The sequence below is a fragment of the Phalaenopsis equestris genome, unplaced genomic scaffold, assembly GCF_001263595.1.
Source record: "Phalaenopsis equestris unplaced genomic scaffold, ASM126359v1 Scaffold001077, whole genome shotgun sequence".
NCBI classification, from domain to species: Eukaryota; Viridiplantae; Streptophyta; class Magnoliopsida; order Asparagales; family Orchidaceae; genus Phalaenopsis; species Phalaenopsis equestris.
In genome coordinates this window covers 94,840-109,011 of record NW_018165516.1, presented here as the reverse complement: position 1 = coordinate 109,011, position 14,172 = coordinate 94,840, and the positions used below count along the sequence as shown (strand labels likewise).

General features: G+C 33.4%; 1 protein-coding gene across 1 annotated transcript in view; it reads right to left on the bottom strand.

Moving 5' to 3' along the window:
- The window catches only part of LOC110032977 (putative SOS response-associated peptidase YoqW), a 71,425-nt gene that overhangs the window by 44,769 nt on the left and 12,484 nt on the right, over window positions 1-14,172 (bottom strand). The window lies entirely within an intron of this gene.

Here is a 14,172-nt window from a genome sequence, read left to right as displayed (position 1 = left end):
CATTAGTGAAATTCATGAAGGTAGACAAGTCAACTAAGTTTTCTACTTGCCCTCGATTTACTCCTTATGCAGGCCCAAAATCTATGGATGAAGATATATCATTTGATTTTGATGTTGATGTTGAAGGAGATGACTAGGCTTTCTTACTTTTCTGTTGTTGATCTGTTTATTATTTCCTATGTTTGAACTTCTAATGTATGACTATGTAGGATTTCTTGGTGTAATTATGTTTTATCACTCCTACTTTTGCTACTCTTTTATTTAGTATTGGATGTGTTAGAGAATAGTTTTATATTTGCAAGCTTTTGGTGATATACCTGTTTTAATTTAAATTTTCTAATGCTCAACACAAATTTTTATTGTACATGTACTGTTCTCCTGCTTAGAAATTTTAAATTTTTTTTTTCTTCATGTTATCATAAACTAAACTCTTTTAAACTAATTTAAAATTTAAATTTTGGGAAAGGGAGAAAATTTTTTTAAAAAACTAAACCTTATTTGTGCCGAGTAAAATATATTTTCAAAAATTATTTTAACAAAACCTGTGGTATATTGTGATAGCATGAGATAACTGTATTTTTTAGTTTATAAATAATATAGTAAACTTAACTAAAAATTTTTAATAATAAAAATTAATTCTAAATTTGAGATATTTAGTATAAGAGTATACGACTTAGGCTTTTACTATTTATAATAAAGAAAATTGTATTTTTTGAAATGCTAAAGATAATAAATTTTTATTTGAAAAGAATTGAGACTTTATAAAAAATCTTTTTCAAGTTTAATACATATTTATAAAGTAAGGAAATGTGAAAAGTTTTTAACTTTAAGAAGAGGATGGTGGAGTTTAAAATCATTAAAGACTATCCAGATATAGTAATCCTCACATGACAAAAAGAAAAAGAAATGCTTGAAAATGATCCTTAAAAAAAAAAGAGAAATAAAAAGAAAGGAAAAGAAAAAAGAAAAATTTATGTGAGGAGAAGCTTGAAGAGATGCCTAATCGAAAATTGACTTCACTTAAATCACCTTAAGAAAAGTAACTTAATTACATTTCTAAACTTATTTATAAAGTATTAGCATCCTTATTGTAAAGTTCTCCTAAAATTCTTTCTTATAATTCTTCTAAGTATCTTTAATATGACAAACTACAATTATTCTTAAAATAAATAGGAAATCAGAATTCTTATACTTGATTACAAAATAATTTTACAATCTAGTTTTAACCTATGTTATTAAAATCTTTCTAAATATTCTCTATTGCATTTATAATACAAAACTATAGTAATCTTAGAGTAAAAATTACTTCCATGAGTTATACTTTTTATACATAGTGAAAAAGGTTACTTAATGATAAATAACGTTTAATTTTGAGGGAATTGATGCGCTTTAAAATCACTTATTTTTATGCACATTTTATGCTCAATTTTTTAGGATATTATATTTTAATGAACAATATTTTTATGTTTTTGTTGCAGGTGCAAAAAAAATTTAAAAAAAAAAAAATAAAAAAAACAAAAAAAAATTATCAACCCAGCCGAACCGGTATATAGGCGCAGGGATCTGACGCCTAAGCGCCAGATGCAAAACTTGGTTGGCGTCTAGGCACGGACTATCCAGATATAGTAATCCTCACATGACAAAAAAAAAAAGAAATTCTTGAAAATGATCCTTAAAAATATATGTGAGAAGCATGAGGAGATGCCTAATTAAAAATTGGCTTCACTTAAATCATCTTAAGCGATTACATTTATAAGCTTATTTATAAAGTATTAGCATCCTTACTATTAAATTTCTCAAGAAATTCTTTTTCTTGTAATTCTTTTGAGCAACTTTAATATGACAAACTACAGTTATTCTTGAAATAAATAGGAAATCAAAATTCTTATACTTGACTACTAAATATTTTTACAATTTAGTTTTAACCTATGCTATTAAAAATCTTTCTAAAGTTTCACTATTACATTTAAAAAAAAATTATAGAAATCTTAAAGTAAAACTCACTTTCGTAAGTTATACCTTTTACATATAGTAAGAAAGGTAACCTGAGGAAAATTAACGCTTAAGTTTGGGGAAATTGATCCACCTTAAAATTGCCTATATTTTATACACATTTAATGCTCAATCTTTTAAGATATTATGCATTAACAAAAGGTATTTTTATGCTTTTGTTTGCAGGTGCAAGGAAAAGAGATTAAGAGTAAAAAGGAGCAAAAATACATAAAAAAGAGGAAAATGTACTAAACTAAAGAAAATTATCAAACCAGCCGAACCGGTATATAGGCGCAGGGATCTGACGCCTAAGCACCAGATGCAAAACTTGGTTGACGTCTAGGCACGACGGTTATTTTCTAGAAGATTCATTGAATGAGGTCGAATTTTGAAGAGACGTGTGTCGCAACCCTTGATCATTTTTTAAGCTCTATAAATAGGGATAAATTCCAAGAGGCTAGGGGGTCAGATATATAGAATCACATAGTGTGTGAGTGTACTGAGTGTGTGAGAAGTTTTCTTTGTGAGTCTATTATTTCGGGATTTTGGGAGTCCAGTAAATGTTGTTGGAGTCAGAGAAGTCAGAGAACAAATGAGCGACTAGGGGAACATTCCAAATAAGTATTTGTATCTTTGTATGTAAGTCTTGTACTTTAGATTGAGTTTTATAAATATGTCTTGTTTTGTTATCCACATGCGTTTTGAGTTGTTTTCTTTCTCCTTGCAATATGAAGAAAACAAGTGATTTTGATTTTGTTTAGAACTTTTATTCCTAAAAATTGTAATGATATTTTTACTGGATCTTCATTTAATTTACAAAATGATCACTTGTATAGTTAAAATTTGTTGAGGAAACTTATAGACCCAAAATGATTAAGATTTTTTAACTTGTAAGTATCACATTTCACCTTAGAAAGAGCAATGGGGATCGTCCGATGAGGAGTGCAAATAGATAGGAAGATAAGATTTGATTGGCGTAGAATTGATATTTTTAAATTGACGTGCAAAATTCTTTGATCAATTTAGTCTAGAAATTGGAACTAAGGGTCAATGGTATGTCCTATAGAGAGGATACAGTGGGTAATCTAGGAATTAGAGACTAAAACCTACCCAGCATTACTACACATGACATTACCACACTAACTTTAGATTAGTTTTACACAATTCAAAGAAGAAGTAAAGACCAGGTATGCTCTTATTTGTCATAATACCACATTTAAACTTCTAAACATTTGAAATTCTATACTTATTATGAATTATTGACAAAGAGAAAATCTCTTTTTATATATTTTCTAAAATCATTTCATTTACTTTTACTTGCATTTTGTAGAAATTAGTAAACTTAATTTTCATCTTTAGTTAATTTTTGCAGTCTTAAGTTCTCTTAAAATTAAAATTCATATATTTCATTTCTTTTCGTTTATGTTTTCTCTGTGGGATCGACACTGTAGTTTTTAAAGAAAACTCTATATTACTTAAAACAATACGTATACTTGTGTAGTACTCATAGTGAGAAAACTATTTCTCTAAATTTTATCATATTACATTTGTTCTCACTAGCCGCTAAATATAATTTGGGTCAATTTTTTGGCATATTAAAGAATATCAATATCTCTGTAATTGTGGGTCGAGTCATGGAATTGTAGGGACGGAAGATGAGAAAGGGTTATAGGTGGTCGACAACGGTGATGGAGTTGTTGGGAAGAGCTTGAAAGGAGTTAGGAAGGCGGGTTAGCAGTAATAACCTGTGGGAAGGGGAAAAGGTTGGGTGTTGGGGTGACGGAGGGAGAGTTTGGCGGCTGAAGAGCGTGGAGAAGGTTTGGGAAGGTAAAAGGAAATGTATGATAACCACCTTGGAAAGGATACAGCTAAAGCTCCACCACCACCTCCTTCGATGAAGCACAAAGGGGAAAGAGACTCCACACAAGAGGTCTGAAACGAAACACACCAAGTACCGAGTCCCACATACTCAAGAACAGCAATTTGTCGGCTCAAAAGAAACTTCTACATAAAAGGAGAGAGAAAGAAGGCAAGAAAAATCAAAAAAATCCAAAATTCCATAGTTGGCACCCATCAGAATCGCGCACGTTCGCAATACTTCTCCCTGCTCTCGCACTGGTTCTCTCGTTATCTCAAGTTCAAGAAGGATTAAGATCCCTCTGTTCCGCGAGGCTTCACGAGTTCGTAGGCCCTTTCCTGCGGAAACGAAGCACCCGCATTGAGCGCTGCCCTAGCTTCGTGCCTGCATCAGAATGCATCGCTAATGACCTGCCGCCAAAAAATATGCTCACGCGTGTGAAGTTTGAGCTTCTATAGCTAATTAAAACCTTCATTAGCTAGAATGATTTGGGTTTCATAAGTGAGGAAGGTGATAGCCCTTCCCGAGCAGCCAAAGGCTATGCACACCCCAAATAACCCCCCTTAGGGTTAACAGAGTGGTCAACTCAGTCAAGTACAAATCCCACCACAGTAGTTCTAACTTGTACAAATCAAGTCTTAGTGGGTAATGAATCAGTTAAACTCAATCGGCATAAGCATTAATAATCTAATTCAATTTATAACTTATTAACATCCACAATTACTTCGAAGCGTGCATAATGATATCACTAATATATACAAAATTGCTAAAAATCCAACATATAAAGATACATCTAAAAACTATTTACAGCATCAAAAATTACACCAACCAAAAGTTGTGCAATATCACTTCTAGTTAATCGTCGCGATGCTCCTACACCTTCAAAATCAACAAATAGGAGTGTGAGCTTCAAGCTCAGTGAAATAATCCCAATAATATAAGATTTTATAGATGTGAAGAAAACAAATAGTATGGTCAATCATAATTCATATGCATGACAACAATAAATACCACAACATGCTTTCGTATGCATCTAAAATAACAAATATAAGTCAGTAAACAATAACAAACTGTAACAAGCATATTTTCTATTCATTCACGCACAATTATATGAATATTTTAACTATTTCATAATCAACAGCAATCGTCTTAGGAATGTCACATGTACTCGCATGTGTTTTGACTAATTTTATTTTATCATTAGATCGTCACCCAACCAATTAACTACACAACTACTGATAAAATTGGGCCACTATCAACATAGAAGTTATCAACAACCTCCTACTACTAACAACTTCGTTCATGCCTTAAATATCAAGAATTGGGAATCTCATAGCATCCCTGTCATACATACCTGCAAATCACATATATAATAACCTACATATCACAACATTTGTGACATTCCCTTGTACATATTTCCTATAACAATCATTCATTATGTCAGATCATTTATCATATCTGTATACAATGGTGTACCAATACCTGCAAACCATAGTTTAATAAACATGCTCAACGGATTAATTAAAGCGTTTAAATTATAAATATCATTAGTGTCAGCTCAAACTTTGCATTTTAGTAACATGTGGTGTTTGAAAATATGTGAAAATTTATAAGTACAATTGCACATCAATAAATCATCTAGTAATCCTACAAAAAAAATATTCTTCTCAATTTAATATATGATTATTTCACTTGACTTAACAGAGCAGCACCGTAAGTTTCCTCAATCCCACCTCAAGCTTGTTGTCTAGAGTATACTAATTGGAATTATAATTCCTTTAGAATTCAAGAAATTATATATTTTAAGACATAATTTAATCTACAAATAATTCAATTGTTATTTCTCAATGAAATTTTCGTGCATTAAATTTTTCGACGTAGTCTTCTATTCCCTTCCCAATTTTAAGCCAACAATTGGAACCAACCCTTAGCAAAATCAAACAAGCCAATTGAATTTATAGAAATCGGAAGAAATTCATTAAGTTGATTAGTATTTCGACAACTTTTACTATATATATAAATGCATACATCACCTTCTCCAAGTCTCATCTTCTTTTTTTTCTTAACTCTGTTTTCTTGCTCAAAAACCTACCCAAAAACTAAAAATTGGGCCACTATCAACATAGAAGTTATCAACAACCTCCTAATACTAACAATTTCGTTCATGGGAATCTCACAGCATCTCTGTCATCCATACCTGCAAATCACATATATAATAACCTACAGATCACAACATTTGTGACAATACCTTGTACATATTTCCTATAACAATCATTCATTATGTCAGATCATTTATCATATCTGTATACAATGGTGTACCAATACCTGCAAACCATAGTTTAATAAACATGCTCAACGGATTAATTAAAGCGTTTAAATTATAAATATCATTAGTGTCAGCTCAAACTTTGCATTTTAGTAACATGTTCAAGTGTTCGAAAATATTTGAAAATTTATAAATACAATTGCACATCAATAAATCACCTAGTAATCCTACAAAGAAAATATTCTTCTTAATTTAATATATTATTATTTCACTTGACTTAACAGAGCAGTACCGTAAGTTTCCTCAATCCCACCTCAAGCTTGTTGTCTAGAGTATACTAATTGGAATTATAATTCCTTTAGAATTCAAGAAATTATCTATTTTAAGACTTAATTTAATCTATAAATAATTCAATTGTTATTTCTCAATGAAATTTTCGTGCATTAAATTTTTCGACGTAATCTTCTATTCCCTTCCCAATTTTTAGCCAACAATTGGAACCAACCCTCAGCAAAATCAAGCCAGCCAATTGAATTTATAGAAATCTGAAGATATTTATTAAGTTGATTAGTATTTCAACAACTTTTACTATATATATAAATGCATACATCACCTTCCCCAAGTCTCATCTTCCTTTTTTTTAACTACGTTTTCTTGCTCAAAAACCTGCTCGAAAACTAATAATCAAAGTACGCAGCTTCAAGCCACACTTTTGTCTCTTGCTACAGTAACGAGGATCGCGGAAAGCTCCTGCTCACGACAAAACGCAGAAAAAGACGGTGGAATAGGAAAGGAATGTTTCAAATTGCATGAAAATAAGAATCTTCATAATAGTTTCTTCTGAAAGCATCAAAACTGCGAGTTCTGTGAAAATATGCATTTGTATTAATGTATTAAATAAATTACAAAAACTATGTAAATAAGCATTTATGATGTACAAAAGAGAGAACTGTCATCTAGAAGTATGGTAGAGTTCTCTATCATCATCTATATGCATCAAAACAAAATAACCGCAAAGGGTACGCTTAGCACAAAAATAAGCAGCCACGTTACATTCCCATGTAGTATGAAAAAACTAATCTCGCTTAAAATTCAAAAGAACAGCGAGATTCGAGGCCTCAAGTGGTCGGTTGCACAAAATATTCATTTTCATAATAGAGCTTAAAATGTGCATAACGTTGGCCTTATCTCCTTCAACGATGATGCCCTTACATTCAAGCATGAATGGTTGACAAAAATGTTCATTTCAACTTCGGTGTTGTCTCAAGGCTCTAAGTAGTGTTTGGTAGCATAATACCAATTTCCCAATGGTCACGAACAATAAGGTCGGTCCCGACAGCTCCAGAAGAGAGAAGGACTCCATCGACATTCACCTTAAGCCATCCAAAAGTGGGAGGATAATAGAAATGTGGAGGAACCAACCCAGTGGGATGGCTAGTATCTCATTGCCCCCAGAATAGGTAAAGCGATGTCTTTATGAGCACATCAAGAATAGTGGTTGTAATGACGGTTGGAGTATCGTAGGTCAGGTTGTGGCATTTAGCATGTCGTGCCCTCCAACAAAAATGAACCACAGCAGAAACAACGGGCTGCCACAATTTTCTGCTTTGGGAGCTTACACAATTGATCGGTGGCATCGTTCAAACCATTGAAAGAGAGGATTATGACTCCCAATTTCTCCAGAACATGTTTAACCCTGCAAAACAACAAATGGTTACTTAATGTGCGTTCTATCTTCCACAACAGAGGATCCGTAAGAGCAGTCGAAATGGAGAGAACTGACTATCTCTCAGCCGCCTGCTGGATCCCGCTACAACACCAGGATCATGGAATGCATAGGCTCGCGAAGCAGAAGAGTGGGAGAGGGGAAAGGGAATGAGGCTTTAGAGAAAAAACTTGCGCTCCTTTAATCACAGCCATCCAAACTCCCATTTGTCATCGCATGTAGAGAAATGTGGGCTTGCTAGCGTCGAAAAGATTAAAAAGGTTAATTAGGATGAATCATGATTTAATTAAGCTATTTTTATATATTAATATACATATCTTTATATATATATATATATATATATATATATAGTATCAAAATGGCGGACGACTGCTCTGCTAGGATTTCGAATGTTTCAAATGGCGATCGACATTGATTCTGTCGCTCAAAGCTTCCGCTCCTTTCTGCTTCATCAACCCGCGCCCATCTTCGTCGGCGTTCGTCTGCGTCTCGACGACAACGCGTTCGCGTCTACTCGACAAGTCCAGCAGCTCGACATTTGTGTCCTGCTTCTGTCTGCAACAGAGCTTCTCGACCCCAGTTCAGCGTCACGTCGTCTACTCGGCTCTGCCTCTGGCGTCTGCGACAGAGCCACTCGTCAGCCCAGTTTTGTGAAACTTTTCATTGTTTTTCCTGCCGCAGCAATGCCGCAGCAACTTTGTGCAGCAACTTTGTTGTAGTTTAACGCCGACAACTCTCCTTGCTCTGATGGCGCCTCCTTCTTTGGTTGAGTAGGACAAAGTCTCCTTTGCCCACGTGGCGGGTAACTCTTAGGTGGAGTCTGCAGTGGGATTCCCCTCAACTTATAAGGAATCTCGTGAGGGTATAGATGATTGTCCTTTTATTAAGAATGGAAGTAAGAAAGGTAGAAAAATGCAATCTTTTTCTCTGAATCAGAAATTTCTACCCTGACGGAAAAATTTAAATTTGCTCTTATTGAAAAATTTCAGTGGGGACATCCTTCTATAGATGTTATCAGAAAGAATGTTGATGATCTTAAGCTAATAGGCAAGTGAAAAGTGGGACTCATGGATAAGAGACGTGTTAATCCAACTAACAGTGTCTGAAGACTACACCAGAATTTTCTTTAAGAAATATCTTAAAATCGAAGGCAAATAAATGAAGTTACTCAATTGGTCTCCTAATTTCAACCCAAATCATGAAACTCTCATTGTACCTGTATGGTTTAGTTTACCTGATCTCAAGTTGCATTTTTTTCACCATCAGGTTCTCTACTTTATTAGGGTCATCCTTGGGGATCCTTTAAAACTAGACCTGCCTACTTTCAACCTAATCAGACACTCGGTGGTTAGAATACTTGTAGAGAGATATTACTTTATCTGATGTTATTGAAGTCTAGCTGGGCACAACTCATAATGGTTATTGGCAACGAATCGTCATGGAATACAAACGCCCATATTGTACCCACTGTAAGATGTTTGGTCATATTCTTACTAAATATACTAAATGCTACAAATTTCATCCTAATTTGAAATCTAAGGTTCAAGTGAATAAGGATGGGTCTAATCACACTGCTATGGACATTTTAGTTCCACCTGAGGAGGATACTACCCGACAGGAGGTGTTTGTTGCACCAGAGGACCCCCCATGACACTGTTGTTACTGTTATTACAAGTGATGCGATGCTGGCACCTGCAAACTCCATACAAAAAAAAACTGATGATACTGATGAATTATTACCTATAAATGATAGTGTTCAGACTGATAATCAGGAGAGCCTCGCAGCTCCACTTCTTTAAGAAGTATCCGGTGTAAAGACAACTCATACTTCACATATTATAGAACCTATTGTGGGTACTACTGGTAGAACCTATTGTGGGTAGAACCTTCTGCTTTAGCTCTACCCCATCAGGCGGATTCTTCGGAGGAGGAATGACATGTTTACACTTCCAGGAGGAAGAAAAAGAATGAAGATCTACTAGAGCTCAGGAGTCTTATGGATGATACTTTGGTTACTAAGGGATCTACTAATGCTCAACACCTTACCAATCGGCTAATTGGATCCCTACCGAGCACTAGAGTCAGAGGCAAGACTAAATTGGGATGACCCTTTTTTCAGCACCCTAGTGGTTTTTGGGTTTCTTTTTATTTCTATATGTACCCATTTTTACATTTTTTGGTGTGTTGTACCGTGTGGATTGGGTGTTTAGGCCCACCTATACAAATCTATCTGTATCTTTACCTTTAATATATCAGCCCTTAAGCTTTTTCAAAATATATATATATATATATATATATATATATATGTATATATAATTTATACATAGTGTTTAAATCAAATTGATCATTAAAAAATGTATAATTTTATGAAAATACTTTAGACACATTTCGTGAGATATGAAAAATTAAGTATATTTAAAATTAATCAACTTTAACCTGCAAAAGCAAAAAATTGGGTATTAAAGGCTAACTCATATTAGTCTTCACCAAAAACAAGATAATATTAAATCTCTGATATCCTCTAAAGAAACTATTTCAGAAACGATAGTATGAAGGCAATGCAACAAAAGAACCAAATCCTAAACTACTCGAAAACTCTACAACTAAAAAAATCAATGATCTAGGAGAAAAACCAGGGAAATTAAGCTCTATGGAGCCGAACTTTATCAATGATGTATAAGTTAGCTGAAAAAGAATTCATGTATAGAGTTTTGGTTGATGGTACCGAACTCCGATTAGAAGTGATTGCTACCTTTCTTTAGCAAGCCTAACGAATTTTTTACTTTTCTCAGTATCTTATGATAATAGATTCAATGTAAGAAAATGTGATTAACATTAAATGGATATTTTTTCAATTCAAAGTGAAAATTTTGGTCATTTAAAAATATATCACAAATTTAGCATTTCTCAAAATTCGACCGAAATAATTTTATAAAATTCTATAAATGCATGCAAAGATATAAAAGTTTGCAAGACTAAATTGGGATGACCCACACTTTTTCAGCACCCTAGTGGTTTAAATTATAAACTTAATTAAGTATTTGATTAATTCCTAATCCCATATTATTGTAGCCAATGACCTTCCGCAACTACGACCATAGGATGCTTACGAAGGGGGGTGAATACATTCAAAGAAAGCTTCACGTTTCTCGTTCACTTGTCCCAATTCTTCTTCCCGCATGAAGCTCCACTTGATTCTTGTAACACACATGACAAGTGCGACCCGCAAGAAGCTCAATAGTGTGATTCGTGGTTCCAGAGAAAAAAACTAAAGGTAGAAAACCACCTTTCACGGTATTCCAGATATTCATGACCTTCCATATGTTTCCTTTTTGATATTTGTTATATTAACGCACTTCCACGTGTTCCTTGTTACTGTAGCTTCGGGAGAACAGCCACGAGACTATCGAACCAAGAGTTACACTCTCTGTTAGGCCCATTTCACAAGTTGCGGGAGGATTGAAGGGAAATGAAGAAAAGAGAAAATTGGATAGCAGTTATCGAAAAAGGATTGGTTATGAAGAGAAGCTCATTTAAGATAAGAAAATCATGTTTATGGTTAAATCATGAGATAAACAAGGAATTCATGAAAATATTTAAGGTTAACGAATTTCAGGTTTACGAAGTCTCTTGGAAAGTTCTAGAGAAGAAAAGTATTGATATGTAAAGTAGAATTGTTACTTTTGTTTGAACAAAAAAAGAATTGCCCAAGTATTCTCCTATTTTAGTTGGATTACATGAGGGATCGGCTTTAAGCCCATATCTTTTTACTATAGTTATGGATGCTCTTACTAGGCATTTACATGAGAATGTACCTTAGTGTATGTTTTTTGTTGACAATATGCTGCTTGGGATAAAAGAGTAGAAAAAAAGTTTAAGAAAAACTGGAAGTATGGAGGACTACAATGGAATATAAAAGCATTCGTTTGAGTAGATTTAAAACTGAATACATGTAATGTAACTTTAGTAATAGTTGCTCTAGTGGTAGAGCTGTCACTATGGATGATCAAAAAATCATTAAAAAACTTTGAATATTTTAGATATCTCGGGCCTTTTGTTCAAAGTGATGGTGATATAGATAGGGATGTTATTAGTGGAATTCAAGTTCGTTGATTGAAGTGGCTCTTAGACTTTTGATTTGCTTTTTAGAGTTGGTTGGTTGGTTGAAGTTAGTAGAATTAAAGGTAGAATTCAATTCAATATAAATTCCTTCCAAATTTTATCTCTAAATCCAATCACAATAAACATGTAGTGCTTTACATCGAATTGATCAATTTCATGCATAGAAATTTATAAAAATATTTCAATTTAATTTCGAGAGATGCAAAATTTAAGGTACATTTAAAAATTACCAAACTTTTTCCTCACTATCAAATTTTAAGCGTCACAATTAACATTCAAATCTATCTTATGAGCACCATCAAAACATAACCTAATACACTCGCTAATATTATCTAGTCAGTGCAATAGTTCGTGATCTAATTTATACAATTAACTAAGGTGGAAGGATTCTTAGTCGCCCTTGGTTGATATTGTCTAATCAACATAGCGGTTGGAGATCTAAGAATCATAATTGTCTGGGATATTACAATGGCATCCCCTGTTTGTTCTATAAAAAGGTAAACTTCTCTAAACATGCACATATACAAACATACATATATATATATTGTTTCATTTTTCATATCATACAATCTTTTCTTATTAAAACATCATAACTCTATCTACTAATTAATAAATGCAATATTACTAAATCTATAGGTCATGCAATCAACTTAAATATGCACATACACTGGAATCTATGTCATAATAATCTATCTATGCACATCTAATATAATTTAAATTTCATTCAATAATTTAATAACTTTATAAGAAATTCATTATACAATTATTTAACATATATATTTTCCGATCTAAAAATTGAAGAAACTGTTACAATCTAAATCTCACTAAAAAAGCCTATAAATGAAATTAAGGATACATTTAGAAATAATGAATATTGTTAAAATTTAAAAATATAATTCCTAACCATAACCTTCTGAAGACCTTTGTATAAGCAATCACTTTACTTTCTCTTAATATTATCTCAATTCCTTGTATTATGAAGTCAACAATTTCTTTATGTTCATTAAAAGCTTTGATTTGCCTCTGACTTGCATGCAGGTTCTCCTTACCCCCGCCCCCCCCCCCTTCTTTTCTTCTTCCTTCACATCGGAGCTGCTTCAACTAACTTTAACCCGCACGGCGAGTCAACTTCGCATTCTTCCTCTTCTTCTAAACGCGACACTCGGTTTCCCCTTACTCACATCCGGCGTTACCTTCTCGTTCACCTTCGCCTTCCTTCTTCCTTTGATTAGGGCACGACATCATCTTCCATAGACGTGAATGGTGACATTCTTCTCCTTCCTTCCGTGTTCTTCTACTCGCAGACAAGCTTTATGGAACACGTATTTCATACTACACCACTTCTTGCGTACATTATGTTGTCTCCTACAAGTGGCTTTAACACACCAACAACAATGCGGGTCCACAACAAACAACGGGGTCGACCCCCTTCATCTATCAGCTAGGGCATGATGCTTCCTCCTCTCGCATCTTAGCCACTTGTAAGTTCCTTCTGCGTCTTCCATCTCATGAGATGCTTTCCACTTCTTTGTTTCTTGCTCTCACTCTTCTTGTAAGTTTTCTTTGTTTTCACCCAAGACAGTTGTCAAATGACACTTACCCACTTTCGAACACCGTCAATCTCTCATATTTTCATTCATTTGTTATCCCAATACCACGTCCACCCTAAATCTCCTTCACAAACACCTTCTAGGAGCCCTAGAGTGATATCATTGGGTTTTAGATAAAAAAGAGATAATTAAAAATAGTAAAAAAATTATTTTAGTGTTTTTAAAAATAGATAAAAATACATGTAAAATTAACTTGATAATAATGAACAAACAATTTTTTTACTAATTTAAATGAAAAATAAAAATAAAAAACTAATTCCAAAGAAACCCTTAGCGAATGTTTGAGATCACTTTCTATTTTTTTATTTTTTCATTTTTTTTTGTTTTTATTCTGTTTGTTTTTGTTTTATTTTATGTTTTCTTATTTTAAAAAACTTGTTTGATACTATTATGATTTATATATTTTTAAAAATAAAAATATAAAACATGTTTGGTTGGGTATTTTTAATTTTTTAAAAGAAAAAACTTATACATTTAAAAAAATAGTTAGATTCACATGCGCTCCAGTATTAAGCTTTAACGCCCATGGCTCCACCCAGCACGAAGCATTACTTAGGGGGTGGGGGCTGGTGGTGGACGACGGGGACTGGCGGCTGCA